The following is a 6,110-nucleotide window of genomic DNA, read 5'->3' on the forward strand; positions in this document are numbered from 1 at the left end:
CCGGGAAGATCCCACATGCCGCGGAGCGGCTGGGCCCGTGAGCCATGGCCGCTGAGCCTGTGCGTCCAGAGCCTGCGCTCCGCTACGGGAGAGGCCACAACAGTGAGAGGCCCGCGTAACGGAAAAAAAACAAACAAAAAAAAACCACTGGGGGTGGAGGGAATTGGAGGAAGGTGGTCAAAATGTACAAACTTTCAGTTATAAGATAACTAAGTACTAGGGTTGTGCTGTACAACATGATGACTATAGCTGACACTGCTGTATGACATACAGGAAAGTTGTTAGGGGAGTCTCATCTAAGAGCTCTCCTAAGAGCTCTCATCTCAAGGAGAAAATTTTTTTCTTTTTATTGAATCTATGAGATGATAGATGTCACTTGAACCTATCGTGGTAATCGTTTCACAATATATGTGAATCAAGTCATCATGGTGTATGCCTTAAACTTGTACAGCAATGTATGTCAATTATTTCTCAATAAAACTGGGGAGGGGGAAGCACTTCCGTGTTTCTTTTTAGAAAGTTTATACAATGGGAATGTGAAATTGCTATATGATTTTTTTGTTTTAAAAAGGCATATCTTCCTAGAATATCTATTTTACATACTCAGGCAAGTGTTAACAAGTTTAACTATTAAATTCGCTTTTTAAAATAAAATCAGAGAGGCAACTGTTTGACAACTGCTGAAAATACTTTTTCTTAGAGGAGCTGTATTGGTCAGGGTTCAAAGCAGAGAACAAAATCCACTCTTCAGTAATTTAAGCCAAAAGGGATTTATTACATGGTCTATTACAAATGGTTGGCAGGGTTGAAAAAACAGCCTGCGGGCTAAGCTTCAGGAGTGACTCACAGATCCAGGCTATAGAACCAAGCTGTCAAGGGACTGTTGTTAAGGCCATTCTCGAAGGCCACCTGTTGAATGGGGAAGCCACCCCTACAGCCACTGGTTCCACAGCCACATGTCCTTCACTGCAATACACCCTGTCACGAAGATGCCTCATAACCTGCCCCTCCCCCACTTAGTTCACTCTACACAAGTGCCTCTAGTGGTGGAATTTATATCACATCAATAACTCTAGCTGCAAGGGAATTTGAGAAATGCATTTTTAGCCTTCTAGATACTAAAGCCCAAGAAGGCGTGTATAGAAAAGGGTGGCATTAAATGAAAGACTGTTGGAGACTTTCTGATGAACAAATCAGCCTGACAGCACTCAACTGATCAACATTACCATTGAGTGTCTACATTACTAAACACTATAGCCCTTCTGCTGGGTGTAATGAGTAAATGGCAGCACCTATGAAATCTTCTTGCCCAAAACATCAAACCTGAATCTGAGAAAGCCACCAGATCCAACTATCGAGTTTACAAGAAATAGAGGGATAGAGGCACATGTTAACACCACCACAGGGATGCAATTAGCAAAATCCAGTGTGGGAAACTTTATAGGACAAATGACACAGTTCAACAAATAAATGGCAAGGGAAAAAAAAGGGAGGGGAACTTAAAATTAAGAAATTTAAGAGGTGTATCAAGTAAATGCAGTGTGTGAATCTTGTATGGATCTTGATTCAAACAAAACAGTTGTCAAAAACATTTTATGAGACTCTCAGGGAAATTTGAACATGTATAATACTTGGAAAATTGATCATATTAAAGAATTATTGTTAATTTTTTTAGATGCGATAATGGTATTGTGGTTATGTCCACAATAGTTTCAGTCACTTAGACGGTAAGCTCTTTGCTTTTCAGTTGCTTATATATTGTTTCTTTCATAATTTATGGCTTTGTGTTTTATTTATTTATTTATTTTTTGCTGTATTGGGTCTTCGTTGCTGCATGGGGGCTTTCTCTAGTTGCAGCGAGCAGGGGCTACTCTTCGTTGCGGTGCGCGGCCTTCTTATTGTGGTGGCTTCTCTTTGTCGCGGAGCACGGGCTCTAGGCGCGCGGGCTCAGCAGTTGTGGCACACGGACTTAGTTGCTCTGCGGCACATGGGATGTTCCCGAACCAGGGCTCGAACCCATGTCTCTGCATTGGTAGGCGGATTCTTAACCACTGTACCACCAGGGAAGTCCGTGTGTTTTATACTAAAGAGAAAGTTTATTGTGCTAGGCATTTTATGTATGTTAAATAATTTAATCCTTGTAACAATCCTTTGGTAAAAGGAAATTATGGTGTTCATTAAGGGAAACACCTATTACAGCCTTTCTAGAAGTGGATAAAAACAAATATCGATTTTAAAGTACACTTAGTAGTGGGCTTCCCTGGTGGCACAATGGTTGGTGGTCCGCCTGCCGATGCAAGGGACGCGGGTTCGTGCCCCGGTCCGGGAGGATCCCACATGCCGCGGAGCAGCTGGGCCCGTGAGCCATGGCCGCTGAGCCTGCGCGTCTGGAGGCTGTGCTCCGCAGCGGGAGAGGCCACAACAGTGAGAGGCCCGCGTACCGCCAAAAATAAATAAATAAATAAATAAACAAATAAAGTACACTTAGTATGTTTAGGAAAGAACAAGGAGGCAGAGAGTCTTTCAGGGAAGGAACACCATTAGGCATCTCAGCTAATTAACGGGTAAGGCAAATTATCAGATATCTCCTTTCAAGAAAATAGATTTGTTAGATTCCATAAAGTAAACATTAGATTCAATGTTCAAAATATTTTCAAATTTTTCCCTTGTCCCTAAAACTATGAGAGAGCGTGAAACTACTCTCTCATTTTAAAGATGAGGAAAAACCCAAAACACACTCCCAGCAGGGTGAGCTAAGAGTGAGAAGCACATTGAGAGTCTTGATATTTTCAGACACAGCCAAGGGGATGACACCTGGCCCATCAGTGCGTCTAAAACTAGTTGGGCAGAATCTTGAATTTGCACTTTTCTGTTAATGGGCTTATACCATGCATTCTGAAACTTTGTTCTTGGAGGCAAAAAGACCCATAGATAAAAAAAAAAAAAAAAAGACCCTTAGATATAATAGTGGCTTGTGCCCCTTCAAAACTCAACTCTACCCAACAAAATCTTATTCCTTATTTCTCTCACTAGGGAGAATTTAAATTTAATTTAAATTATGTACGAGGAGGGCAATAATGGAAAAAAAAGTTTCAGAAACACTGCCTTAGGCCAAAAGATGTTTTATTTAGAATACAGTGATTTTTTTTTAAGCTATAGTTGATTTGCTATGTTTCAAGTATATAGCAAAATGATTCAGTCGTGTGTGTGTGTATATATATATATATATATATATTCTTTTTCAGCTTATTTTCCATTATAGGCTATTACAAGATATTGAATATAGTTCCTTGTGCTATAGTGCTATACAGTAGGTCCTTGTTTTTTATCTATTTTATATATAGTAGTGTGTATTGGTTAATCCCAAATTCCTAATTATCCCTCCCTCCACTTTCCCCCTTGGTAACCAGAAGATTGTTTTCTATGTCTGTGAGTCTATTTTTGTTTTGTAAATAAGTTCATTTGCATCCTTTTTTTAGATTCCACATATAAGTGATGTCATGTATTTGTCTTTCTCTGTCTGACTTGCTTCACTTAGAATGATTATCTCTAGGTTCATCCATGTAGCTGCAAATGACATTATTTCATTCTTTTTTATGGTTGAGTAATATTCCATTGTAGAGTACAGTGATTTTTAAATCATGTTTTCATATTGTTAGAAATGGATATCATTACATTTTTTCAACACCTTTATTAGAGTATAATTGCTTTACAATGGTGTCTTTTTTCCTGCTTTATAACAAAGTAAATCAGCTATACATATACATATATCCCCATATCTCCTCCCTCTTGCATCTCCCTCCCACCCACCCTATCCCCCCCGCTAGGTGGTCACAAAGCACAGAGCTGATCTCCCTATACTATGCGGTTGCTTCCCACTAGCTACCTATGTTACATTTGGTAGTGTATATATATATATGTCCATGCCACTCTCTCACTTCCTCCCAGCTTACCCTTCCCCCTCCCCGTGTCCACAAGTCCATTCTCTATGTCTGCGTCTTTATTCCTGTCCTGCCCCTAGGTTCTTCAGAACCATTTTCTTTTTCATTTCTTTTCATGGCTGAGTAATATTCCATTGTATATATGTGCCACACCTTCTTTATCCATTCATCTGTCGATGGACACTTAGGTTGCTTCCATGTACTAACTATTGTAAATAGAGCTGCGGTGAACACTGTGGTACATGACTCTTTTTGAATTACGGTTTTCTCAGCGTATATGCCCAGTAGTGGGATTGCTGGGTCATATGGTGGTTCTATTTTTACTTTTTTAAGGAACCTCCATACTACAGTATGGTACTGGCACAAAAACAGAAATACAGATCAATGGAACAGGATAGAAATCCCAGAGATAAACCCACACACATATGGTCACCTTATCTTTGATAAAGGAGGGAAGGATATACAGTGGAGAAAAGATAGCCTCTTCAATAAGTGGTTCTGGGAAAACTGGACAGCTACATGTAAAAGTAGGAAATTAGAACACTCCCTAACCCCACACACAAGAATAAACTCAAAATGGGTTAAAGACCTAAATGTAAGGCCAGACACTATCACACTCTTAGAGGAAAACATAGGCAGAACACTCTATGACATAAATCACAGCAAGATCCTTTTTGACCCATCTCCTAGAGAAATGGAAATAAAAACAAAAATAAACAAATGGGACCTAATGAAACTTAAAAGCTTTTGCACAGCAAAGGAAAAGCTTTTAAGTTTCATTAGGTCCCATTTGTTTATTTTTGTTTTTATTTCCATTTCTCTAGGAGGTGGGTCAAAAAGGATCTTGCTGTGATTTATGTCATAGAGTGTTCTGCCTATGTTTTCCTCTAAGTTTTATAGTATCTGGCCTTACATTTAGTTCTTTAATCCATTTTAAGTTTATTTTTGTATATGGTGTTAGGAAGTGTTCTAATTCCATTCTTTTACATGTAGCTGTCCAGTTTTCCCAGCACCACTTATTGAAGAGGCTGTCTTTTCTCTATTGTATATTCTTGCCTCCTTTATCAAAAATAAGGTGACCATATGTGTGTGGGTTTATCTCTGGGCTTTCTGTCCTGTTCCATTGATCTATATTTCTGTTTTTGTGCCAGTACCATACTGTCTTGATTACTGTAGCTTTGTAGTATAGTGTGAAATCCAGGAGTCTGATACCTCCAGCTCCGTTTTTTTTCCTCAAGATTGCCTTGGCTATTCGGGGTCTTTCGTAGCATCTTGAGGATTCTCTATGTATAGCATCATGTCATCTGCAAACAGTGACAGCTCTACTTCTTCTTTTCCAATTTGGATTCCTTTTATTTCTTTTTCTTCTCTGATTGCTGTGGCTAAAACTTCCAAAACAATGTTGAATAGTAGTGGTTAGAGTGGACAACCTTGTCTTGTTCCTGATCTTGGTGGAAATAGTTTCAGTTTTTCACCATTGAGAACTATGTTGGCTGTGGGTTTGTCATATATGGCCTTTATTATGTTGAGGTATGTTCCCTCTATGCCTACTTTCCGGAAGGTTTTTAATCATAAATGGGTGTTGAATTTTGTCGAAAGCTTTTTCTGCATCTATTGAGATGATCATATGGTTTTTCTCCTCAATTTGTTAATATGGTTTATCACATTGATTGATTTGCATATATTGAAGAATCGTTGCATTCCTAGGATAAACCCCACTTGATCATGGTGTACGATCCTTTTAATGTGCGGTTGGATTCTGTTTGCTAGTATTTTGTTGAGGATTTTTGCATCTATGTTCATCAGTGATATTGGCCTGTAGTTTTCTTTCTTTGTGACACCTTTGTCTGGTTTTGGTATCACGGTGATGGTGGCCTCGTAGAATTAGTTTGGGAGTGTTCCTCCCTCTGCTATATTTTGGAAGAGTTTGAGAAGGATAGGTGTTAGCTCCACTCTGAATGTTTGATGGAATTCACCTGTGAAGCCATCTGGTCCTGGGCTTTTGTTTGTTGTTAGATTTTTAATCACAGTCTCAATTTCAGTGCTTCTGATTGGTCTGTGTATATTTTCTATTTCTTCCTGGTTCAGTCTCGGAAGGTTGTGCTTTTCTAAGAATTTGTCCATTTCTTCCAGGTTGTCCATTTTATTAGCATATAGTTGCTTGTAGTA

General features: G+C 39.1%; 1 long non-coding RNA gene across 25 annotated transcripts in view; it reads left to right on the top strand.

The window, feature by feature from the left end:
• The window catches only part of LOC102980705 (uncharacterized), a 131,653-nt gene that overhangs the window by 33,480 nt on the left and 92,063 nt on the right, over positions 1–6,110 (top strand). For 20 of the 25 annotated variants that reach the window (XR_008617433.1, XR_008617439.1, XR_008617435.1 and 17 more), the window contains exon 3: positions 1,676–1,727. The exons of the other annotated variants lie outside the window; for them this stretch is intronic. This is a non-coding gene — a long non-coding RNA (uncharacterized lncRNA). The remainder of the gene's footprint in view (positions 1–1,675; positions 1,728–6,110) is intronic. 25 annotated transcript variants of the gene reach the window in all.

The sequence above is a fragment of the Physeter macrocephalus genome, chromosome 5 (assembly GCF_002837175.3).
Source record: "Physeter macrocephalus isolate SW-GA chromosome 5, ASM283717v5, whole genome shotgun sequence".
NCBI lineage: Eukaryota > Metazoa > Chordata > Mammalia > Artiodactyla > Physeteridae > Physeter > Physeter macrocephalus.